The sequence below is a fragment of the Nesoenas mayeri genome (genome assembly GCF_963082525.1).
Source record: "Nesoenas mayeri genome assembly, chromosome: 8".
NCBI classification, from domain to species: domain Eukaryota; kingdom Metazoa; phylum Chordata; class Aves; order Columbiformes; family Columbidae; genus Nesoenas; species Nesoenas mayeri.
The window spans coordinates 22,464,231-22,491,436 of record NC_137554.1 but is presented as its reverse complement, the minus strand read 5'-3'; positions in this window follow the sequence as shown (position 1 = coordinate 22,491,436).

Sequence of the window (27,206 nt, the reverse complement as noted above, 5' to 3'; positions counted from 1 at the left end):
ATGCTGAAAAATTAATCCCTAAGCTGGATGAACTGATTTCCTTCCAGCCTAAGGAAGTCCTTAGAAAGAGAAACCGGTTGCAAAAAGCAGATCACTGCAAGACGCGTTTATGATTTACAGAAAAATCCAGCTGCTAAAAGCCTTTGTCTTTACTAGAAATCATGGGTAAGAGAAGAAAGATGCCAAAGGACCAACGATGTATCCAAGAGGAAGGATTGTCCTTGTGCCACCAGGATTACCCCAACGGTGGGAGGACATCTCCAAGCTGTTCAGCTACATGTGATTGTGACCCACCTGTGGCAAGTGGGAACCTGTCACTATTTGCACTGGAAGAAAAATAATAATCATCCTATAGAGTCAATTTCTTGGGATCTGAAGATCCAAGCCCTGTGCCCACAGCTCCTCCAGAGCTCAACAACCATAGGTAGGAAATATATTCCTACATCCCAAATAATGGCTTTACCCACTCAAAATAGATTTTCAATATAAATACGTCTTACGTGAACTGAAAGCACTTGCATTTGAAAGAGCTATTCATGTCTATTAAGTTAGACAAATGATTGAAATTTAACATTGAAAGTGCAATTCCCCACCTTGTACCATTTATCTACAGGAAATTAGGAACAATTAGATCTCTGTAAAACAAGGCAAAACCATGATTGCCAAAGGTCAGACTTCAGGAAAACCCTGCAGAAAGCTCAACAGCAGAAATCCTTTACAGGTACGCTTCTTTACACTTACATCGTACATATGGTTTCAGCGACAATCAGGTAAAATGGACAAAACCAGATTTCCCCCATGAGCTGTAATAAATTCAACCTTTTTTCTTTTTTTTCCCCCCCTCCTGTTATAAACAAGCAGAAACGTTGCACAGAGCAGACGCTCTCTGGTCTTTTATGGGTGTTATTGTGCTCTGAAATGGAAAGAGGACTGGCAAAGATTGGTTGCAAGTACAGAAATGAAAGGAAGACAATTAATTTTCTGCAAGTCGCTATGTGTATTTCTTGAGTTTTAATACATTCGCGTTCAGAAAGTTCACAATGAAACACCTTGTGTAAATATTGCAAGCCCCTGCCTGGAATTCTCGCAATGAGCTGTCAGCAGATAAACTTTCGCCTGTTACCTTCTGTAAATGGATAACCTCAAAAACACACGCACACAGAAGAAAACCCTGTCAGATTTCATTATTTATTTTCTTCTAAATGGATTGAAATGCCGATTCCTAATAAGTATGTGCATTTTAGGTTAGAAATGAAGAACCATTTTCCAAAATGTTATGTCCAACTCCAACCAATTTTGAATAAAGTTTCATAAGGGTTCTGAGGGTTCAAAGTTTTTATGCACATACATAAAGTACATTATATAGACAGACAGATAGAGAGGGTTCTTTTTTTCTTCCAACTTCCAGTTCTGGCTAGCACTAGAGCCAAATATGCCAGAGCACAGCAAAGAAGACTATTATCTTGATACTCCCAGCTGTGGCCAGAAGAAATTGTGCCTGAAATCGCGTGAGAAAATGTCAAGACAAATGAGCTTTGGCTAGCTCAGCTGTGAAGGTTTGGATGCTTATTTAAAGTGAAGTGACCCCAAACTGCAAAGCACTGGATGTTCACTCATCACTAATTTCTAATAGCCACTCTGAGACAGGGTGAAACAGCCAAGAAAGGGTTATGGGATCCTTGCTTGCACAGGGGATTTAAGAAGTAAAGGAGGAAAGGAAAAGTCTCTGGGGTTTGTAGGCTGTGTTGGTTGGAGAAATGTTTTTTCTTTGGTGTTATGCAGGGGTTTGGATGTCTGAACAATGCCCTCTGCCCAAAGTGACGGCAGTCATCAGTGTGGCATGGTGTCCTTGTACGCAAGTCAACAGCCATTGTTATGGTCCGGCCCTGCTTCCCCTCTGTGTGCAGAGGACACCTGTAGAGGAGCAGGTGGAAAGGGCATCCCTCCACCTCCTACAGGACAACCCTGCTCCCTCTCCTCTGCCACTCCTTTGCCCCTGAGGTGCTTTCTCCACTTTTTGTTGGGTCACCTCCATAGAGCCTTGAGCAAGGCTGAAACAGTAGAGACAAACATTGAGTGATTCCCTTGGAAAATCTTATTTTGGGGAGCCAGGGGTGATGAAGGGTGAGTGTGATAGAGAAGGATAAGGAAAATTTGCAGTCAGGGAGCCTTTTCTGTCACTGGTCCCTCAGACGAGTGCAGCTGAGATGAGCATGTGCTTTTACAAGCAATTATTTTAAAGTGTGCCCAGAGGACGCAATAGTCAGGCTTTATTGGATATGTAATACATACTGTGACAGTATATGGTGCTATTGCAGGCCAAAATTACAATTCTGGGACTTTTGCAGCTTGCAAAAATCCAAAACATAGATTATATGACTTTCCTCATTTCAAGGCTTTTCTGTATCTTTAGGGGCAGCTGGAGGAAATATGAAAGAACATCTTCCCTAGAGCTTTCCCTACTGAGGGCTGAGGAAAGCAGGGAGGGGGCACAGACACCTCATGTCTGCACATCTCCTGCCCAGGAGGGACACTGGCATCGGAGTGACCAGAGCTGCTGGTGGCCCTTGCACTAATAATGTCAGGACTGTGATGTCCCTGCTGGTTCCTCAGAGCAGATCTCCGGGAACATCAATGTCACAGTTCAGTCCTGCCTGTTCACTAACATGTCACTGGCCAAGGAGACAGAGGAGAAGCATCCAGCAGGTTAAATGTCTGCCTAACTGGAAGAAAAGAAGATTTTTTCAGAGAGAGGCTTACAGCTAATCCTGGAAGGTGTCCAGAGCAGAACGGTGCTTTGGGAACACAGACAGCCGAGGACACAGGCTGTGGGAGATCTGTCCCACCACAGGAACCACACAGCAGATTTTTCTCTTTCATGGTGCTTATTATACCACTGACCCTAACCTGTTTAGTAAGTGACATATTGTTCTGCACTCTAAATCATTTCCCATGAATAACGTTTTTGTTAGTTTGTTTTCTTCTCTAAAAGTTATTTGTTTTCTTCTCTAGTTATTCTGGTTTGGGGAAACTTTTTTGCTGTATTCCAGAAATTAGGATGAGAGTTTCCCTTCTAGAACAGAATGTGTGCAGATGTTGGCAGGACAGTCTCAAGACAAATTAGGATCTTACCAAGCACTCTTGCAACCAGACCAGTCAACACAATGGGTGAGTAGAATATGTGATACAGATCTCAGGTAAGGCATGAAAAATATAAGAAAAGTAAAGCACAGAAAAGGGGTGGTTAAGCATTCCTGAATGCTCTGGGCATGGGCAGCAGCTCCTTTGCAACTTAGAATAGAAACACTTTGGTTGGAAAAGACCTTTAAGATCACAGGGTCCAACCATTAACCTTGCACTGTTAAGTCCACCACTAACCCATGTCCCTAAGAACATTATCTAAATGTCTTTTAAATGCCTCCAGGGATGGTGACTCCACCACTGCCCTGGGCAGCCTGTTCCAATGCCTGACAATCCTTTCCATGAAGAAATTTTTTCTAATATCCAATCCAAACGTCCTCTGGTACAACTTGTGGTCATTTTCTCTCATCCTATTGCGTGTTACTTGGGAGAAGAGACCAACCCCCTCCATGCTACAACCTCCTTTCAGGTAGTTGTAGACAGTGATAAGGTCTCCCCTCAGCCTCTTTTTCTCCAAGCTGAACAGCCCCAGCTCCCTCAACAGCTCCTCATAAGACTTGTGCTCCTTGTTCCTTACCTTGTTCCTTCCACTTAGAAATGCAAAAAAAAAAAGTTTAGAAGTTTCTGAGCCATTTTCTCTGCAGCAGCAGCCAGCAGACCTGCATTGCCCACAGCCAGCTCCACGTTACGCACTCAAGAGCATTTATAGAAGAGAAGGTGATGGCACCCATTTGTGCAGAGCTGCTGCAGCACACGGACCCACTATGTCCATGGGAGGCAACAGACATGGAAAGGGGATTTTGGGACGAGGTGAGCTGATCTGTCCCTGGGACACACCAGACAGTGCCGTGGAGGCACCACAGAGGACTTGTTGAGGTACAGCCCATTGAGGCTTTGCCCAGAGCTGGGAAATGAGCTTTGTACCCTGCAGTGCAGAAAGGCATCTCAGGACTAACAAAAGCAATGGCTTTTCAGACCTATTACCTCAGATGCTGGATGCAGAGTTAGGAAGTTTGAAGTAATAAAATATTAGGTCAAAAACTCCATTAACTCAAGCTGAGTAAAAACGTCACCATTAACCACTATCCAAGTTTAATGCAAAAGCCCTTTGGCTCCCCAGTTCTAGTAATTTTATCATCATTTGATCTCATTTGACATCAGAGCTGGCTTCTGTCTTTAGATCATTTTGTCTGGGCTTGGTGTTTACATTAGACTTACCCAGATTGGCACCGTTTGCTTGGCAACCTTTTTGTGTGCGCGTGTGGATGCTTATAGCAGTTTTGTTTACAGTTTCCTACCGAGTTTGTGACCAAAAATAAACACCAAATTAAATGTGAGCAATACTCAGTGAGACACTAAATGTGTTTTATAGGGTTTGCCTCTAAAGCAAAGGATATGAACTGATTTTCAGATATCTACGAAGGGCCTTAATAAAACCCAGATCATCAGACAAGAGTGATTGTTTGAGTGAGCTAAATTTCTTCTCCTTTTCACCATTGGAACAATTACCCAAACCTCAGTCATGTTCAATATGTAAAGTGGCAGCAAAACCCAAGCCTCGAAAAATTTTCAAAGACAGCTTTTTCTCTGCATAAACACACCAGCCCAAGGCCATCAAGAGTCAGTAAAGAGCTGCAGAGTCCAGTGGACTTTAGAGAAGAGCTGTAATGATGTTGGTTGAAGAGGTGTTACATAGCTCATGGAGGCTGGAGGTAGTTACTCCACCTAGGAATCAGCAGCTGAAGCTCAGCTCATTAAAATACTAAGGAAAAGGCTTTTTTAAAATGAGAGGATGCATAGATTCATGGGTCTGAAAGCCAGAAAACACTGCTGTAAGTTCCCATCTGCCCTCCTGCCCTGACAGTAACATTTCCAAAAGTAATTCAGATGTGCATGTCTGAGTCACAAGGTCTTCTAGACAAGTATCTGTCCCTCATTCAAAGGGCCTTCATGACTTCAGCCACACTTCTTCCTCCATCGTTGCTCTTTGTTTGTCCTGGACAAGAAGAACAAAAAATTAACTGTAACTATAAATGAAACATTTGGTCAATGTGACTATCCAGGTCTTGAAAAGATGAAGCAATGTGAAGTATGAGCAAAACAGTTTGTGGGAAATGGGAATGTTTGCTTTCACCCAAAACTTAGCATTCTGTTTGGGGTTCTTAGTATTACTTGTTCTAATCAAGTTAATGATCAAGATATTTGTAGTCCTGGGTTCTTCTTTTTTCTATAAGAAGTGTCTCTTCGTGGTCATGTTCTCATGACACATGCTGTCTGCAGCTTGGCTCTTCATTCATTGAAAACGAGACTTCACAAGAATACAAGGATGCAAGTTTGCCCAGTCAGAAGGAAACAGGCTGGTGAACAGATGCACTAGGTTTTCTGCTGCATCCGATACTGCCTCAGATGGATTTTGCTTTCAGGGGACCCAAAATACTTTACTTAGTAAAGCAGATGTTTTTACTGAGGCTGAGCTTTCTGAAATTGCACCCAGTGCTTGAAGAGGTAGGGTCTGCAGCAGATCTCCATTATTTGGAAGGATTCCTGTGCTTCTGTGTAGTTTTTACTGATTTTCTCAGGTTCACTTGTCCTTCTGTCCATCAGATCCATATGACCCCCCAGCTGATGGCAGATCTCCAGCAAGACAGCTCAAGCAGCACACACAAGTTAGGTGTCTATTCACCACTGCAAAAAAAGAAATAAAGTAGCTCCTGAGCCAATATAATGAGTACAAGACACAGCTGAGCCGATATGAATTAACCTGTGGATGTCAATTTTCAGCCAACAGTGAAGTGTCAGGACACAATTGTTTGGCAAGCCCTTTGCCCTTTATGTGTCCAAAATGGCGTGTTGATGCCTTTGTATAGCAAAGGGCTGGGGATGTTACAGGAACCATTCCCCGTTGCTTTTTGTTAGCTCCAAAAAAAACCTGCAAAACCCTCAGAAATCAGAAGTGAATCACAGGTCATTTCTATTGCAAAATCTCAGTGATAACCCTCGATCATTCAAATCTTCTCTTTCGCATGTAATTATATCTTACGAGCTGTGGTGTGATGTTCCACTTACGTATATGGAGTAAGACACGATGACTCACACCTTTCCCCAGTTGTTGTAAAGACAGCCCTTCCTATATAACATTATGATATATATCTGATTATGATGATAAGAGGTTCGTGTATCCTTTAGCTCCTTGTGTAATTTCCAGCCTGTATTCTGGAAATAAAACAACTAGAAAATCCCAGCTTGTCCAGTTGGTCTTAAAATGAAGCACATTATGGGCATAAGTGGAAAAAGTACGAGCCAAGTTTGTTAGAAGTATAAACTTACAAACCTATAAAGGAAATGTAATGTCAAAATTAATGTGCAGACTCTGGAGAAAACCTTGCTGGTGTCAAGATATGTAGAATAAGAATAATTTAATAAATTTGCTTGGATCCTCGCACAATCTTACATCTAATTAGAGCTGCCCGAGGCACAATCTGTCAGTGCAGAGATGAAAACCTCAGGCTGGGGACAGGCTGCTGACCCTCACGCTGCTTTTTGAGCCCACGGACTGTTTCTCCATGACACTATAGCTCTTATCTCAGAGGCATTAATTAAGATCCAGAATAAAGCTGGAAAAGAATTTTTCTGCAGAATTAGACTGGATGCAGGTATTGCTGACAAGTGATTTTGCGACGGAAACATGACAGCTGTTATACACAGAAACCCTTTTCTATTCAGCTGACCACTAATTTGGTGGAATAGAGGGGGCCTGGGGGAAATGAGGAAACATGGTAGATTAAGTATGATGATTCCAGGAACAGCTATTCCCAGGTTATCTATTTTAGGCTGGCTTGGCTTCCCAGGAAGGCTTGACAGAGTTTCCCAGCCGTGGTGAGACATCACCTGTGCAGGCAAGGAGTCATTCCTGTCCCATCTCACCGCTACAACCAGCTCTTCCAGAAAGCTCCCTCGGAGATTTCTTATGCAGATAACCAACAGTTTTTCTTGAGTAAGGGCCACAGCATTTTAACAATAGCAGTCATCACAACCATCTCATGTGGCAATGAAGCCCACAGGCTAAATATGGAATGCCTGAGGAGCTGTTTCCTGGTATTCTTTCACTTTCCAACAGCTGTTGTTATTATTTAACTCATTATTAGTTTCAAGTATGGTGCAGCATCAAGTCGTTCTTACTTCGGGAAAATAATTGGCTGTCTGGCCTCCACTCGGATGAAAGCTCCTTTCTCTCTGGGGAGTTTTCAGTGTTAGTCCATCTCCGGCAACAAAAGCTGTGATTTTAGCACCCTCCGAAACACTGGATTATGGTAAAATTGGAAATCAGGTAGTAAAGCAAAATTCACAGTATTTCCCACGATGAGTTCTTCATATGGACAGTCAGCAGGATGGTCACTTATGAGTACAAGAAATTCCAGTAAAATAAACACACCCTCCAAACTTCCTGGGCTCTAAATCATCCTGCTAAATTTGATTATTACTTAAGTGATTTAGAAAGCAAGATGTTCTCTGCATTATAAGAGTTTATTCACAACGTCAGCTAAAAGTGATCGACACTAGAGTAATTCAAACCAGAGGGTGGGGGAAAAAGGAGTTATGAAAACTTGGCTTAGACTGGAGACCAGAGAAGTTGTTGAAGGAAGAGCAGCATTTTTGAGGGAAAGGCGAATTGAAGGAATGAAGTTTTGAAATTCCTGTCTTTCCTGCCTCTCCAGTAAGCAGGAGAATCTAATGCTCACTGGCTTCAAGGGGAACAAAGCAGAGCTTGAAGCTTTAAGCTTCGCTGCTCCCACTGCCTATGACTACATGGCTGCTTAGCCTGAGCTCCAGCTCTTACGCACACATTAAAAGGTCTCTTGGCTTGCTCAAAACTTGAGTCTGGCTTGTAAAAAAATAATTTTCAAAGGGACCCTAGAAGCACTGGACCATGCTGGCACTCAACACCCAACCCTCCGGATGTCATAAGGACCAAGGCATGAGCGCTGAGCACAGAGGAGCATCTCCTTGCTACGCTCTGGTCATGGGAAAGGCAAAAATCTGCTGCACGTCGGTTCTCACGGGCAGTGAGTTAAACCACCTGCAGACCCACTCAGCTCCGCTCCTCCTGCTGACCTTCCCCCCGATGCAATCTCTCTTCCAAAACACACATGTCACATGCCTACTGTGCAAGTCTGAATTATGAAAAGGGAATGAATTTTCCAAGCAGATGCTGATGTCCCAGTTGATGAGATGACACAGCCTGTGAGCAACCATCTCAGCAAAGAAACGCCAAAAAAAGATGCCACCCCTCCTGCATGGGATCTGCTGAGCTGCACAGCTCTGTACCAAATCCCACATGGGACTGCTGGAAAGCCCCAAATCATTAACAGCATGAAGTTAACTGCATATCAAACATTTCACGGCATATATCCAAACTGTAAATGAGTATCTGTTAGAATTTTACTTGGAGAAGAAAACCAATAGAGGAGGATTTATTTGTAATTAATGCTCTAACATATTTCCTTACCTACCTCCCTATCCAAGAACCTCTGCAATTCTGTATCCCAGTCTGGGCTCAGCACCATCCCAGTTATATACCATTTGCTCCTCCATAGCTTCAAATAAATTTTGAAAAGAATCTGAAAAAGTCGGAAAGGCTCTTAGTATTTTATACAGCAGGTCCCCTGTGCCCACCTCAGAGATTTAAGGACCTCAGATGTAAATTCTTTGGAAATGTGTGTCTCACTCAAGAAAGAGGTTCATGCTTTTGGAGCGTTTCTTTCAAATTTTCTATCTGGGACAAGAAAACATGCAACCTGATTAATCTACCATTAGAAATGTCAATATTAAGACACTCTCAAAGAGTCTGACAGTGAACACGGACTGGTACACAGCTTCCAAACCAGGACATGCTCAGATGGGGATGGTGTCTCAGAGTTTACCTGTAACCCCTGGCACCAGACCAGCTTTGTCATTGCATTTCAACTGCTCTTCAGTACATGAACTGCAAGAACCAAAGGCTGCACTCTCAAACGCAGCTTCGTGTCTTTTATTGTAAAGGTCTGACTCCTTTTCCTGGAGCATATAAGTACAGCCCTTTGAGCATAACTGACTGAGACAGAAGCAAAAATCAAGAGGCCTCTGCTTTGAAAAGAGTTGTGACACTCATTGATTGTTAACCACAAAACACATGCCTCTTTTCTTTTTTTTTTTTTTTTTTTCCCTTTAGCATTAACTTCACAGTTTTTCTTCCTTTGAAGTAGCTTGATGTTACCAGAGCCTAAAAACCCAGAAAGTCCTCCTCAGCATGCTGAGCCACTCCTCCTTCAGGTAACAGAGCCACCATGCAGCCTCTGGGATGCCTCCCGCATCCTGACAGTTCGACTGACATCCCGGCAGCACCAGCCAAGCAGGAGGTTTGGTTTGCTCCTCTGACTCCTGTGCACCTGTCACACCATGCTGCTGCATGGAGGCTGCAGCACAACTTCCCTGGACCATGTGTACATATAATAACATTTCTTGCAGGCTTACAGCAGTGCCGACGAGCTTGGTCAGCTCCATCTACAAGAACTGCAACAGGCTTTTCCGATCAAAAATGCAAAAGTCTTTGGGGGTTAAATTTCTATGCAGATGAATTCGTCTGTCACCTACATTACAAATGAGATTTGAAGTGCATATTGTCAATAAGCACCTGCTTAATGCAAATCTCTGATTATAAGGATGAGGTAGACTGTAATGACTGTCTTTTATCATGCCCTACCTAACCGAAATATGAACCTTGTCCTGTTGTCACCTCCTGCCCAACCCTTGTCCTCAACTACATTCTCTACCCAGTCCCTGGCGTGTCTCTGTGTCATGCTGAGCACCTAGAGAAAAACAACCTAACCTTGGTTTCCAGTGATGGAAAATCTCACACATCCCATCCATAAATCAAAGCTTTAAATTGGACCTTACCCTTAACTACTTTCACTGTTAAAATTTTTAATTGTGTATCTAGCCCAGATTTGTCTGGATGCTGCTTACAGCCATTGTATTTTGATGCATCTCCTTCTGATAGAAAAAGTAGATCCCATTTCTAAATGTATTTTCTCCAAATTTCAAGTTGATTGGACACTTTTTTAAAAAAATAAAATTTAAGATGATCGGGCAGTCTATAATGACAACGGGGTGGCGGGAAAGCACATTTCCATACTGCTTTGTCTCAGCAATGCCCAATCCAAAGTCAAATAGCGATGCTATAGCAGTACAGGAATTGTACAAAAGTGTGAGCCAGTATCCATCTACTCTTCTGATTCACAGAATCACCATTTCCTCACCTCTGAAACCATCATAAAATAAAACATTTCTTAGATGTTCTCTGACACACAAGCAACAGTTTCTCAAAGTCAGTGGGAGCTTTTCCACCTCCATTAGTGGGCATTTTATCAAGTCCTGACTTCTTTTGTAAGTGAAGCTGGGCTAAAAATCTCCAAATCCTACTATAATTTGAACTTTACTGCCTATGCAAGAGAAATGCAGCCAAAAAAAACCCCAAATAAATGTATGGAAAAGAAACAGTAAAGTAAGATTTCCCCAAACAGCATTCACTGATAACAATACAGCTTTGTGACTGCTTTCATTTTTTTTATGTATTTCCAAGACAAAATGAAGGGAAATATACGATTTATCCAAATTTCTGCCAAAAATGCAGTCCCCAGAGTATACATTTAACAACAGCATCACAGGAAGGCAATTTTTCCCATCCTTTCTAAGTTCTCTGCCCACTGCAAAAAGAACATTGACAGGAAGAAATCCCACACAGAAAGGGCAAGTGTAAGGACATGTCTGGTTGAAGTGAAACAATCCTTTCTATCTGAGCTGGTTTGAAAGGGCTCTGGTGAGCAGTCTGTCACCTACTGGAGGTCACCCAAATCCCAAGTCTTGCTGGGGCTCATTGAAATAGGCTGTTCACCCATTAGGCTGACAGAAGAGTGCCAAATATCTGTCCCCAGAAGAATTCCTCATACCTGATGAGATCACAGTCTTTTGAGGGGTTGGGATGTGGTGATGTTTTTTTGTGGTGTTTTTTTAAATTTGGTTTTGTTTTTTACCCAGGTTGGAAATGGAGAGCTTGATTTCTCTGGAGGGAGAATTTACAGAAGGGTGGGTTATCCATGTCCTGGCCATCACGCAAAGCCAAGCTCAGGCTGCTCATAGAATTATAGAATCATTTCAGTTGGAAGAGACTCTCAGGATCCTCAAGCCCAACCATAACCTAACCTAATTCTAGCACTAAACCATGTCCCTAAGAACCTTGTTTAAACACCTATTAAATGCCTCCAGAGATGGTGACTCCACCACTGCCCTGGGCAGCCTGTTCCAATGCCTCACAACCCTTTCTGTGAAAATTTTTTTCCTAATATCCAATCTAAAAATCCCCTGGTGCAACTTGAGGCCATTTCCTCTCATCCTATCACTTGCTGCTTGGGAGGAGAGACCAACACCCTCCAAGATCCCACCTCCTTTCAGGCAGTTGTAGACAGCGATAAGGTCTCCCCTCAGCCTCCTGTTCTCCAGGCTGAACCCCCCCATTCCCTCAGCCGCTCCTCACGTGGCACTCAGTGGAAAGGGGCAGTGATCCCTGGTCGATGGGAGATTAAAAGGTGATTTAAAGTAAAGGAGCAACCACCCTGATGCATCACTTCCAGTTAAACTGAAGGAGAAATGTCTGCTATAAAAAACTTACTATAAGTTAGCTTCTCTTTTACTTAAAACCAGGCTTGAAAAAATACTAGCGGAGAAGAAACACCAACAAATCAAAAGTGGCAGAGGATAAAATGCAGATTTCAGAGAGGTCCGAACAAGAAGGCAGGCTCCTATGGAAAGCCAGACGGAGCCCAGCCATCCATGAGCTCACAGCAACACACTCCCAGCAAAAGAGGATTTAAAGAGCCAAATAAGTCCATGAAATTCACACAGAGCCTTCAAGGATGGAAGACATATTACACTTGAAGAGACACATTCCCCAATCAAGACCACAAAAGCCCTTAAAATTATCAGGCGAGTTGGTCCAGACTCTCTGGCAGGAATTCTCTGGTGGCCTCTGATAAATCATATTTGCTGTGTTGCTGATGCAAAGAAATGAGGTCCCTCAGGGACCAGCCAGCATCTGTCTGGGGCAGAACTGTGCTCAGATGTGATGCTGTGACACCGAGTGTGAGACTGAGACTTGACCTTGGCAATGAAGAGGGGAGCTACAGGGGATTGTGCTCTTGAGGGAGATTTCCTGGGGGGAAATTGGGGAAATCACTCTGCTGTCTGGGTGGAGCCCAGTTATTCCTGGATGGGTTTCCTCACTGGTCACTATTTCTGACCTGCTTTAGGTTAAAGACTGAAAGAGGGCTTTCTAAATCATAGCAAATAGCCTTAAACTGAGCAATTGCATCTTGACTTAGAGAAAACCATGGCTAAAGCTGGAGGATTCAGGGGGACTGAAGGGCTCGGTGACTGCCATGATGGGGGTTGGAATTTGTCTTAGGAAACACCAAAAAAATGTCTTTAAATATATGGCCCTGCTAAACAAGGAAGGTCTCTTCACTGACCTACATGGATATCTTAAGGTGGTAAAATAGTAGGAGCCTTATCAAGTGTGCAAAAAGGGATGCAAAAGCGACAAAGGAAACATCTTAGAGGCTGGGGCAAGAAGAGGTAAAATAAGAATGGTCAAAATTAACCTAGCTAGACTTTTTAATGAGGTAAAAAAAAGTCTCAGATGTTTTCTGTCCATAAACAAAAAGAGGGAAAAGGTGTTGTGGTGCAGTAAAAAATGGAGCAGAAATAGGAGAACTGAGGGTTGCTCCAAGCAGCCTCCCCACAGTGCTCAATGAGCAGCAGCTGCAGAGCGCAGGGCGAAGGCAAAGCAGTGAGAAGACGACACAGAAAGGATAGAGCTGAGGTGGAATCACAGTCATAGCATCACATGGGTAAGTCCAGAGGGACAGGGAAATCTCCATCCTGGGGTTTGAAAAGAACAGGCATGAGAAACTGCAAGTCAGGAGCATGGATTGGTGACCTCTAGATGTGCAATAACTACATCTGGGGAAAGGGACACAGAGAAAAATACTGTTCAGGCACTGGCGGACCACTGAATCTGAACTGACAGCATGAGGAGAGGTAAAAAAACAATTTCAAGAAAAGCTAGACATTGTGAATCAGGCTCTGCCTCCACTCCTGCTCCTTCCAAGAAACGGGTCCCAGCTCTCTCCCATCAGGAGGTGAGTCACTCCGACCACCCTCAGTGAAAGTCAATTGTGTCCATGTGGGAAGAAGAAAGCCCCTGGCACACGCCTCAGATGCTGCTTTCCTGGGCATCGTCTGGGTAACATACTTCCAGCCTGAGCTGCCATTCATTTTCAGCAAATGACTAATAAACGACTTGCAAAACTTGCTACTGTGTTTTTCCTCACAGCTACTCTGGGGACGTGTTTCTGGCACACCAAACACTGCTACCATCATGACAAAAACAATTATAGCAGTAAAAAAAACCAAAACAACAGGCCAAAAAGATATAAGGTTATTGTCAGGGTAAGGGAAGGGGAATTATTGAGATGTGTTGCCTACAAAATAGCTTAAGAGAGTTGATTTCTTATCATGACATCATAAGTTATGCTGACTCAACTATGATGAGTGATAATAATGACAAAAACTGCTCTAGCTATGGCCTTGGGAGATGAAAATCAAGGGAAGGGGGTGGAGGAAAAAAAAAGAAAAATTAGTCACAGGGAAGAGAATGAAAAGCTTCAGTATATATTACGCCAACAGATTGGTTTAAGTTATAGTCTTTGAGTGGAGTAGGAGGAAAAATAACTCCACAAAAGCAAGGCAAGGATTATCTTATAGTGTGTGCCTATATAAAGGAGACACCCTGAGGGGGATTAGTGCTCAAAGGAGCCCTGGCAGTGCAAACAACCCAGAAAAGGTGTATATACCTTGTCGCCAGGCAGAGGGGGCATATAGGATTGGAGCCCTGCATCCTCAAGTCTTACTCTCATCTTATAGTGCTTCTCATAAATCCACTTAACATCCCTATAATGCCAGAGGATTTTTATGCCTCTTTAAGTGCTCAGAATATCACAGTTCTGGTTGGCAGAAATCCATCCTTTTTCTCCTAAACTTACTTATTGTAAAGCTATACCTGGACATTAGGTGTCCTCCTGGCATGGTCCCCTCTTAAGGATGCTACAGATCTGTAGCAGGCTCTCTTGACCTCCCTCTTGCACAGATAACCAAGTCGGCATCTCTCCGTTCCTTCACAACAAATGGCCCATCCTTTCCCTGGGGCTCCAGAGGCTGCCGAGCATCGTTCCAGGTGGGAAACCTGATCCGTCAAATCTTTCTCTGCCCTGGAATTAGGGGGCAGCTGTGTGCTGAGAAACCTCTCAGAAAAGGGCTAAAAAACAAATAGAACAATGTGAGAGCTCAGGGAAGCGGGAAGTAACAAGATGATTTGTGTAAACTTTAAATTAAGAAGGCTCAAGTTACATTTTGTGTGGGCAGGGAGAGGCAAAGAGGCAAACTCGGGCACAACAGCAGCAGCTTTAAAGCAACGCAGAGAGGATTTCTTCCTCACTGCCCCTGTGCCACACTCCACCACATGCAAAAGTTGGGTGAATGGATACTTTCAGGGTTGCTGTACCTTAAAGTGAAGAAAAAAAAGTCAAAATAACTGAGGTTTCCCTGTCAAGCGTGGGCTGTCGGAAACAGCTGAGTGTTGCGATGAGCAGCCTGGCAGCCCTTGGCAAAACTTGTGATCCAGAAGCTCAGATTTTACCTGTAGCCAGAGCTTGCATATGAAAGGAAAAGACATATATGGGGTTTGCAGGACGTTGTCTGCGAGAGCACAGGTGGAGGGCTAAGGCATAGCTCCCCCCAGGCCACCCACTGCCATCTGGTTCCTGCTCACAGCAGGCGCTTGTTCTCCCTCCTGTGTCTTTGGGACATCCTGGTGGTGCGAGGGACTGAGCGCAATTGGAAAGCCAGACAAGCATAAACAGTTGCGGGTTTAGAAAACAGCAGACAGAGTTGTTGTTGTTTTTTGTTTGTTTGTTTGTTTTGGGGTTTTGGTTTTTTTGTTGTTGTTGTTGTTTGGTTTTTTTTTTTTGTGATAGAGCTGTCAAACACAACTATAAAGTCAAAATGAATAACCTGTGTGGCTCGGGAGCATGGAAAATGCACTGAGAGCAGGAGTTAAGCAACGTGGCAAGATCTTTATCAGTTCTGTGTTTTTCAATTTTTTCTTTCCTGAATTTGGAACTGAGAGCTGGAAATGGAGGTGCTGGGGGTAAGAGGGGTGGGATTAGAAACAAGGACTCTTCATTTCTTGTGTTGCCATTTCAAAAGCATGACACAGAGGCAGCGACACTGGGAACAATTTAAAATAAGCCTGTGGTTTGCTCCCCTCTGACTACTTGCAAGGAGGATTCAGATGTGACAATGGTGAGGGAAAAAGGGACAGACTCTCTCCCATCCAACAGCTCCTTGATATTAACACTAACATAGTCAGGGCTCAGCCTGGGAACACTGAGCTCAAGCTCTGCCGCACTTGGCATTGTGGGATATTACTTCTGTCTCTGCACTCAGCAACACCTTAACAAAAAAAAAAAAAAGCCTTTCACAGAGGATTAAAACCAAACCCAAATGCTGCTGCCTGTCCAAATCCAGAGGAGATGACAGCTGAGAGGTTCGGGTGAAGCTGGGAAAAGTTCACAAGAAATGCTCGTGGGTGGCAGAATTGACGTAACCCCTTAGGTAGCACCCAGCATTTTGAGGTTAGCCGTCCGTTAACTTTCCATTAAAAACCTGGCCATCTCCCCAACAGCATTGCAACACCCCATTTCCATACGCCCGAGAGGTGCCAGCTCTGGGCTGCCCCCTGCTCCCCGGGGTGCACAGGCGCTGATCTGAACGTCAAGAGCCTGGAACCACTCGCTCCTGGGAGAAATGACTCAACACCCGAACCAGAGACACATTCCAGCGAGCAGGAAAACAACCAAAACCTTGAGTGGTCTTGCAACATCCAGCCACTCAACAGAGTGAAGCAATCACCCACATGGACTAGTTTTCAGCTCAGTTAAGCCCAAATCTGTCTGCAGAGCCCACGAGTAACCAGGACCACAGTTTGCTCCTCCACGGTTTCTGAAGTACCCAAAACAAAGGAACGTGGCCCAGGGTAGACACCAGTGACCCGTCCCACCCCAGCAGCTCAGTGGGAGCAGTGGGGTCTGTGCTGGGCATACCTAAAATGCAGAAAGAGCCCACTCAGGCAGAGAGAAACAGCCCAAGTTTCCCTTTGCAGGAACTTGAAGCTGTACTTGGAAAAAACATCTACAGGAGATTTGCATTTTTGGCACCTTAACAGTTACATTCAATTTGGTTGGATTTTTTCTTTTGCTTTGCTAGCTTGGGAAACGTTCATGCTCTAGGGAGAAGATTAATATATATATATATATACAAACAACAGTGATAATAAGCAAAATAATTATGTGTTTTTAGTGGGAAGAAGAGTAGTTTTCCAAAATTTTTAAACCAAAAATTTTATAGATGTGCTGGTACATTTGCAGTACGGAAAGAGTTGTTAGAAACAAATATTTCAGAGCTAAAAGAAACTCAGCCCTAGCAGGTGTTTTATGATGTTAACGGAGCCAAGTGAAGACAGCATCTATCCATTACAGATGCAATTATCTGTTTGAACTGAAAACACAAACTTTAGAAAAACAGCAAAATGCTTGTCTTCCAAAATATTTAAGTTATTTTGAGCATTTGACCAGTAGGAGGGAGCAAAGCAGGGACAAAACTACTCGTGTAGTGCTTCCAAATGTACATATACTACTCACGCTTTTCATAGCTGAATGGTTAACAACAAAGACAATTACATTCTTGCTACAGCTGATTAAACAGTTGATCCCACGGACCCCAGGCTTCTCAGACACAGTTGTTTGCTGGAAGCAGAACAGCAAAACATAACAAGGCTAAAGCGGAGATGTTCATCTGCCATGGCTCGGGTTCAGGACAGCGAACCAAGCCAGAGTTGTGCATAAATATGAAACACATCCTGTTTATATTAAAATTAATACAGTTTAACCAGAACTCAATAGAGTTGGAAATGTGGAGGTGTGGTTAAATTTGTAACTGAACTAGGATCTGAATCGTCCCTCTGCTGCGATCAAAGAGCTGAAGTTGCCAAGCCCTGTGTACAGGGGTCCTGGATCTCTCTCTGGTTTATGGGTTAACATCCCAGTATTCAACCCCTGTTTTCTTGGCTGTACCTAGAGCATCTCACCAGCCCAGCTGGGCAACTCTAGATGATGTCTTAAGCATGCAAACATCTCTCCAGCTGGAAAAGTTCTGATTTCCATTGAGCTTGTGCCATAAACACATCACCCAAGTGTCCATTCTCCACCTACAGCTGCTCCCTCCAGGGCATCGTGAGTTATGTTACACAAAGTATCTGACTTCTAGAGAAATAAGTCTCTTGAATTTTAATGATCTATCGTCTCAGCAGGCATAGACTTGTTCCTTACTACATTCCATAAATTCCCCTCAAAATTACTTTACATTCAGCTTTGTTTTTCCTTTTTGGAAGCACTGAATGTTGTCTCCTTAATGTGCCTTTGCAAGAAACAATTGCATTTGTATTGGCAATCCTTTTTTCAAGATATTACTAAATCCCCAGTCCTTTCCCTGTGGGATGACAAAAGTTGGATAAATAGGAAGAAAGCTGTTTTCTAACCACTTTTTGCAAAAGAGGAAAAAAATGTGCTTTACTATGTGGCATAATAGATAATATTTCCACATAGTTAGACAGCAGCTCTTTCTGTGGAAAAAATACTGCAAGCCTTTCAGATTTCAGCCCAAGTGGAGCTATTCTCTCCAAAACAAAATTGCTCAAAATGTTCTAGAAGTGAGTCCATATTTGATATTCAATATTCAAGAATAACTTTTGTCTCGGTGTTATTTCTATTACAGTGAATCTTAGACCTGAACACAGCTGACTTTTTTGTACCACTCAGTTGCGTACTAAAAAAAATGGACTATAAAAAATGCTCTCCCACATTCCCATATTGATAAAGGAGCTCAGTCCTGAAAAGTTTACAGACTAAAGAAAGACAGGAGAAGCATTGAGGGATGCCTGTCACTACCACAGAGCTGGAGACCTTGAGCACAAGGGCTGAGGCAATGTTCCCTTACAGAAAGAGTGTGTCAGAATGGAGAGGACCATCACAAGCATGAGTCTACAGCTGCGGTTCCTACTGAGATATCATTTGTTTTACTGTGAAAGCAAAGTTTTCGCCTTGGAAGAAATGTCACATTTCTTGGTGGTTTTGGTGAGGGAACTCTGGTGAGGGCAAAGCTAGACATAATGAAGAATTCTTTTGCAATGAAGGTGGTAAAACACTGGCCCAGGTTGCCCAGAGAGGTGGTGGATGCCCCATCCCTGGAGACATCCCAGGCCAGGCTGGACGGGGCTCTGAGCAACCTGATCTGGGTGAAGATGTCCCTGCTCATGGCAGGGGTGGCACTGGATGAGCTTGGAAGGTCCCTTCTAACCCAAACTGTTCTATGATTCAATGGGATTTGCTCCTGACCCTGTGCTCTCTGAACAGAGTAACTCTTAGAGGCAGAGCTGGTCCCCCCTCCAAGGGTGGTTTTGAGAGAGGAGACTGCCTGTCCTAGAAGTGGGAAAAAAATTATATAATAAACAGATCTGTCCTAAGGATGCAATACAAACTTTCTTCCAAGATGTCTTCACACCCCTGGAGCAGTGGACCTCTTTTAGTCCATGAAATGCAGTGTAAGGCACCATGAGAAGACACACGAGCATCCTCTAATGTCGGTACAGAGTCTGGATCCCACAGTCCACCTGTCCCTGCTGCATGACATGACCTGAGATTTATAGCCAAAACAGCCAATAGTCACCCACCACCCCGGGATGTGACCTGCAGGGTCCTGTGCACTGGTGTTTCTCCATAGCTACGTGCCTCTGAAGCTGCAACTCCATTTTCTATTCAGTTAATATCAAGTTAACAGAAACCAATTGGACAGATTCACATTGACTCAAAGTGCCACAACACATAATGCATTAATGGAATAAACCACCCTGCTAAATCATCAGAAATCCTGGACAGATTTGTTCCTCACCTCTAAGCCCCTGTTCAGATGATACAGCTTCTGAGAAGAATTAATCCCAGGACTAAAGACTGGGCTGCTAAAATCCAGATTTCACCCTCCCTCCAAACAACCACCTCTGAACACTCAAAAAGGGAAAATCAGAGCACGGTCCCCAGGGCCAGACCAGAATGAGCCACCCTGATCCTGGGATGGTCCTTCAGCAGCCAAACCCTCCCCTACTGACCCCAGAGGGATCTGGCTACATAGGGGGTAAGGAATGTGCAGGCAAGAAAAGAAGGTTATTGCTCATTAGAGGGCAAGAATGAGAGTGAAAAATAAAAGCGTTCTCTGGAAGGCTGGATGTTGCTGCCCAGGACACATCTCCGCACACTCAGCCCGGCTCAGAGCTAGAGAGCCCAGCGGCTCTTGGAACCTTCTGCTGCCGCTTTCCATCCAAAAACTCCACGTGGACTCACTTGTAAATGGCAAGAGATTAGAGAACTTCCTGTCGTCATCACTTACTCAGGAAGAGTTTGGAAAAATCTTGCTTTTCACAGGAAAAAAAAAAGTATCAGATCTTGAGGAGGGGCGGGGAATAAATTGTTTATAGTGTGCATTACCTAAAAAAATAATTCATTTGATGAATCTTTATCTTAAAAGCCCTGGCCACAAAAAACAAATAAATGAATCATTCAAATTATTCTGGAAACAGCCATGTTTCACGTTATTTATGCGTTTAACTTTCCTTTTAGGGTTAGGCTTTTTTCTTCTTCTAAAGAAAGGCAGTTTTCTGAGCATTGCCATGAATACCAATGTCAAATTCTATTTTAACAGTGTTCAGCGATGCATGAACATCCCAAAGGCAGAATTTTAAAAACACTAAAACCATTTGTTAAAGAGTAACTGGACAAGTTGAGCAGCTTTCCTTTTCCTGCACACTTTACAAAGACAGGACGAAGTATGGTTTCACATGGATAGTGTCTGAGCCAACCCCTGTTAAAATCAACAAGAACTTTTTCATTGACTTTATCTCAACTTTGGATCAGAACCATAAAAGTATTTTTTTTACTGGTAATTGGTCTTTGTGACCAAAATTATTGATAAGATTACAGGAAGCAAATGTATTATTTATTAAGTGGCTGGTGTTTTTCCAGCCAGATGGTGTGTACATTCTAGTTACCCACAAGAGACCTTCAAGCTGCCACGGAAGCTGTGATGCCATTTGCAACACGAGAGCGGCAGCGATGGGACCCCAGCAGGTGTCCCTAAGCAAAGGCAGATGATCTCCCATCTTTTTTTAGGAAAGGAAAAGCTAGTAAAAGGAGAAGCACTGTCTCACACCCAATCATGTCTTTAGGGAACAGCAGGTTTCCTTTCACCAAGACAGAAAGTTAGTCTTTGTTGGGTCCTTCCTCCAACAGGCAAACTGATGCAGTTCTGTTCCAAAGGCGTTCCTGTTCCATCATCTACTGTGAGATTTCTAGCCTCATCCTTGTACATTTAGTTGTCAAGGCAGGAATTTTCTTCTTTGTTACTCATTTTCTCACCTCTTTTTTTCCTTTCCTTTTATTTTTTTTCCTTCACTGTACATGATACACCATAGGTGCAATACTAGCTCTGCTAATTTTATCTGGTTTTAGCCACAGCTTTTTTTGCATTTATTTCTCACGCTACAATAAAACATGAAAAAATTACAACATTCAATAAAAGAAAAACCAAAACAAACAAGGCAAAACTCACGTTGCTTTCCTCCTGCTCACTGCCCCTTGCAGAGCAGGCTGGGGAGAGCATGTGGGTCACATTCCCACCTTGTGACACCTTGCAAGGGCTGTTGTTGTGGACAAGGTAAACAGCACGGTGGGGAGGGGGATGTTTAAGGCAGTATCATGTTCAGAGCCATGGGGGCTGACGGATGGATGGTGACCCACCTGAGCAGGACAGAGGCAGACAGTGCCACAACAGCACTCAATAGCTCTGAAGTATAACAGCATCTTCTCTTTAAATGCTTTCCCCCAAATCCTGAGTTTAAGGAACATCAGTGCAAAAGCATATGCTGCTGCCTGGTTAATCCTGGGAGGAGAAGGGCTGTCTGTGGGATGCTTGGCCAGCGTCAGTGGACTCACACCAGCTACAGACCCAGCTGCTCCATTTCTTTGCATGAAACAGGTCAATTCATTTATATAAACCCTTTGAGTGAACAGGTGCACGCACAATTAGCATCATTAACCAGCTGTAAAACAAATGAGTAGCGTGCTAAATTTCCCTCTTCGGATGCATACCAGCAAGATGACATACATGCGAATAAGCATGTGCTGAGGATCTCTGGGAACCATGTGTTACTGAGCTGTGGTCTCGGGGGAGGCGTGAATGTTGGCATGAGCCTTGGGATTTGGCCATTCCTTTGTATCGAGAGTATATTTTAATATTAAATGTGGGTAATGACAATGCAAGAGATCTACCAGGCTCTACCAGTGCTCTTGTGACTTCCTTAAAGCCTCAAGATGTGACTGGGAATTACATTATTATAATGAATAATAATAACAGAGATGGGAAACACCAGCAGCAATGACAAGAGTGACCCAAACTATGTCAGACTTGTTACAGGAAAGTTAAAAAACAACTTGGGACCTAATTTGTTGAGAAGAAAACATCAACAGTGTTTAGACCTGTGCCTCACCTGGCCTCAAGCTCAGCAAGGGACTTATGCATAGGCCTAGTTTTAAGCACACAATTAATATATGTGATTTAATGGGTGCATTTTGTGAGTTTAAAATTGCATATATTTAAGAGCACAGCTGACTCAGAGGGTATATTTCTGTATTCCTGTCGTTGTTTCAAATTCTTCGTAATTACTCTACCCCTCCTGCTCTCTTCAGATATTTCCATCTTTCCTCTCTGTCAGGAAAAGCCTCTCTTTCACAGTTTGTTAATCAGTTTATGATAACATAATCTTTGTGGTGTTTTCCTTGGCAGAATGCCTTGGACTGAAATTATTTAACGATCTGAGCACTAATTGAAGATTAAGGTTTGTGGTTGTGTGCAGTTTGGTCCCCCATTGAATACGAACCCAACAGAGCTGAAGACATCCATTCTTTTCTAGGATCAAGGCTGGTGCAGAGACGATACAATGGCCCAAAGTCACTTATTGCCTGAGGTTGCTCCTGAGGCAGAAGATGTTGGTTTGCCCTGCAAACCCCAAACTGGGCTGTGGGGCTGTATGTCTTTCCCTCAGAGTTATTAGAAGAATTCATAATTCTTTTACTACTGTTTTTGTTTCATGTTTTTAAGACAACAGTAGGTTTTCAAAAATCCATATAATGAAAAAACAAAAGTCAGCAGTACAAGTGTTGCAGGAAGTGGAGGGGATGGCTTACTGATTCTTTTCCATATAGCAGGAAGACATGTGGTTCCAAAGAAAATCAAAATATAGACCAAAAAAGCTTCGAGAAAATTGTAAAAAGAAAATAAATTAAAATTAAAATCCCAGTCTCCCCAATTAGTTAAATGAGGGAAATGAATGCCACCTGGACTGCAGCAGATATTGGACTGTTTGCATTTTCCAGAAGAGGAAGAGAAATTCACTTTTCTCTCTCCCTGTGTCTCCGCTTTTCATCTGTCTTAATTTGTTCTCATTATTTTGTCAGAAGCCTGCCCAGCTCCAAGTCAAATAACCTTCCTCCTCCTGCCTTCTGCAGGATAAACCAGATCCAAGCAGGGGAATGTAGACCGTGTATCTGAGCGATCTTGGCACTTGGGACATATAAACCCAAGCTTAAGCCTTGCTCTCAGTTCTAGTTTGTAGGTCGTCCCTTTAAAAACCTGTTGAAATACTTCGAATAGCTGAAATTAGCCTTGTAAATACCCCTGTGCCCCAAAAAAAACCCCAACTACGGAACCTAAATTTCCACAGAAACACTGAATCATTTTGTTATTGCGTTATATTGCTTCTGCCTCTCAAAGAGCAGGTGGCCTTAGTGCCGATTAGTTAAATAAACACACAGAAAGGAAGAGTTAGTCTGGCAGAGGTGGGGAACAAGAGCTAATATATCTTCTTGCAGAGGCCCAAAGCATGTGTGTGTGTGTGTACATAGAGACTAAGCGTGCACAGGACTTTTTCATTGTTCATGTCTTATTAATACACGGTGACAAGGATTTACCAGCTCGAGTGGAAAGTAAAAACAAAATCCCATTCAGGGGCAAAGCCTGTCTAAAAGACCAGAACAAATTCTGTCATTTCCTCACAAAGATTCTTGAAAAGACAAGAAAAAAATGGTAAAAAGAATCACAGGCATCTGGAAAGATTAAGTGACAATGGCTGATGACACAAAGTCATAGTCAGGTGGGAGTGGGGATGCCAAATAGCCACTTGTGCTGATAATAAATGGAAAAAATATCCTTTTCTTGGGAGGTGGAGGGAGAATTAATGCCTAAAGCAGGAGAAGCCACTGCCTAAAGCACATGGCATGAGTTAGCCAGGTGCTAAGGACTTGAATTTCTTTTAAAGGAGTGAAGGAATTCATGCAGGGCTTGTTTTCTGGGGAAAAGGTGGGAATGGGAAGGAGGCAGGGGAAAAGTGGAGGAAAAAGTAGGAAAAACATCATGAGAAATATCACAGTAGCAAGGAGAGAAGGCAGCTGAAAAAAGTCAAGGATAACTAAAGAAGCACGTGAAGCATGACCCTGAAACGAGACTGATGAAGTGCGCTTTTTGGGTTGAATGCCGCCTGGAAAAGGGGGCTTGGACTGCTGCCCAAGGAAACTGCCTCCTGCTATTTAATTCCTAATGAGTTCAGGGAACAAAGATTTTGCACAGTCTTTGAAATAAACAGGATTGTGCTAAAGAAATACTTGAGACCATCATTAATTTCTACTTCTAGTGGAAACAAGCCATGAGACCCCACATCCTGGCTAATCACTTGGGTCAAAAAAAGTAACATAATGCGAATTTCAGCACCATATACTACTTTGTAGGGCCAAATAATTCTACGCTTCCATTTCATGCCTGTATTGTGGGTCTTTGTAAGAAAAGAGTCATTGCTAGTTAATTACAGTATTAATTATATGCTGTAGGAATTCAGCATTTTAGTTTCTTTCTTTTCCTTGCTTCCTGTGCCAATTTTTCCATCCCTATAACTGTCCTTCCTGTTTATGCAATTCCATATGCACAGTGGCTACTAAAAGTCAGCTGTTAAAACTGTTTACTGCAAATATTTACACTGTGGCCATTAGTGAAATCTGTATCTCTGAACAGATGATGGATGGCAGTGGTTCTAATCTGAGAGACCCTGTGGGATAAACAGGGTAAAAATCACGTGCGGAGGCTGGGAACGCAGCTTCCCACTCACTTCAAGGCAGAAGAGAAAGTCTGAGGTTTGGGACATTTGCTCTGAAAAACGCTGAGAAACACAAGGTTATTTGCTGATGTCTGTGGCACTGAGGTACCTAACATGTATCAGTTATTGCTGAAAGCATCTAAAAACCCAGTGACAGGAATAAGAGGGTTAATGGGTCACTGCAATGTATAATCTAATAAAGGTTGAATTATATAGGGACCGGGCTAACAGCAGCAACTGGATGAACGGTGTGCAGTTCATCACCTTCCAGAAGGGATGGATCTCAAATGCCCCTGCTCTGCACATTTTTTGTCCTGGGTGTTCTTTTAGAAGCAACTGGTGTGGCAAAGCACACATTTTCATGAAAAAGGGACACTGGAAAACAGGAAAAATTACATCCCCTCCAAACAGTGAATTATTTGGGAACAGCAGAAATTAGCTGAAATATTGTTAAACAAATATTTGCTGGGATAATGGTTTGGGCTTCATTCAGTGTTAGTTGGAGTTTTTCCACCCAGAGCTGTTGGATCAGCCTTCAAAGGAGAGTCACGTAATGCAAACACATCCACCTCTTCCAGCCAAGTCTGAAATACTAATTGTACAAATGAGAGAATCAGGAAGATGACATTCCCTGGAAATCTCCAAATAAACAGATCAATAAATCTTAAGATAGAGACCAGCCTTGCTTCACAGTCCTAATCAAAGTTACGGGTCTTCTTTACAAATTGGGATATCACATAATCTTAAAGCATGTGCTTATGTTCCTCTAAACCACAGCACTGAGGCTGTTTTGCAGGGATAGACTATCCTGATAACTCATCTGATACACGTCATGGAACATGTCCTACAGGAAAATAACTTGGAATTTAGTCTGGGTTTAAGATAGGACTTGTGTGCACATGAGAAACACTGTATGACTTATTCCTGCACGATGTGATGCTTTGGGAAATGTTTCACGTGTTACCAAATCCATTCAAGATTCTGAAATCTGCCTTCTCTGGTGTCATTTTAATTCCTAGACAAATGGAAAATACACAGGGAAACAGCCAGGCTAACACCACTGACGAGTACCTATTCATGGGAATTAATCCTCAATAACAGCATTTTCCCCGACCAAAAGAAAATGGATATAGACAACACAGTCCCAAATGAGAATTATGGAAGAGTCAAAGGCAAGGAAGACCAAACCGCAACTTTAGGCAGTTATTTTGTGGGCATTTGTGGTGGCAGGAGGAGGCAACCCACAGGCTGTCCCCAGGGGTGAGCCAGGGCCTCTCAGCAGCACCTCAATGCAGGGTCAGGGACCAGCTCACAAAGCCCAACAGCTCCCCAGCCAGAGGTGCCACATCTTGGTGTCATTCACACCCTGCTGACCCATACCAGATGTACAGTAGTGTTCATCTGCCACATACACACCTGCAAATGGAACTATAAAAAGTTCAGTTTTGGTTAAAATGCTGTTCTCTCCAGGCTGCAAATCCACAAACCTCCATTTTCATCCTTACTGCACAGATGCCCCTCTAAACAAAGGGAAAACAAATCTTTTATTGAATACAGCCTTTCATTTTGCAGAAGTGCCTTCCTTCCCACACTGAAATTCATCTCAGCATGGGTACTTTTCCATCTGTAGCTCACTCTCCTTTATAGGAAAGTTTAGTTTTGGACCCCAGTATAAATGCTCAGCCCAATTAGCCACTGCTGCAAATGGTCTCTTAATGACAACCAGGGTAGGATCAGCCATTCCTGGCTGGGAGGTTTGCTCCACGTGGCACCTGCCAAGCTCCACACAGCCCTTTGCTGCATTTAATGGGAGATGGATGTGATCTGATGGTATCACCTTGGATTACTCTCTGTAAGGTATTTTATTTCTGCTGGCACTCCCTGAGCTCAGGCTTGGACGCGTTTATGACACGGCTTGATGTTAACGTGAGTTTTCCATGCCCCACCATCACATTCTTACTTCTCGTTCCCCCATGTGTTGCTTTGATCTACTACTTGTAGTTATCTTTTCCCCACCTTCTGGTTTTATGGCAAAAAGTCATCACATGGAGCAACAGATGGAAGGATCAGAGCAGAAAGCTACTCATCTTCTGCTTGGCAGAGAGCATAAAAATGGGCTCAAAACCCCACAGGCACATGAAGCCACATCACCTCTGTGCCTCAGTTTCCCCCTCATTAAAACAAAGCCAGCCCAGGTTTACAATGAGCGCTATTGAAGAGATAAACACCCTCCGCTCCCAGTTATTGACTTTAGAGTGGCATTTCCTCCATCAAGAACCAGCCCCACAACAAGGTATTTATGCCTGGCTGCAAGACAAGCTCGCTTTTTACCAGTGCCTGCTGCACATACCGCACAGAGGTGTTGGGAGGATTAATTACTTAGTGTGCGCAGAGGGCTTTGAAGATAAATTGTGAAAAGTAATTATTATGTGTTTTACTGATTTGGGCATGCACAGACATTTTTTTCTTAATGGTTTGTTGATTTTGTTGACTGGCAGTCCAGGACAAAACTGCATTTCTTGTGAGGTTTCTTTTTTTAATATTATTTTTAATAGGCTTTTTAATTGCAGTATTTACTTTAGTCACCTATTAAATAGCTAATTACTTG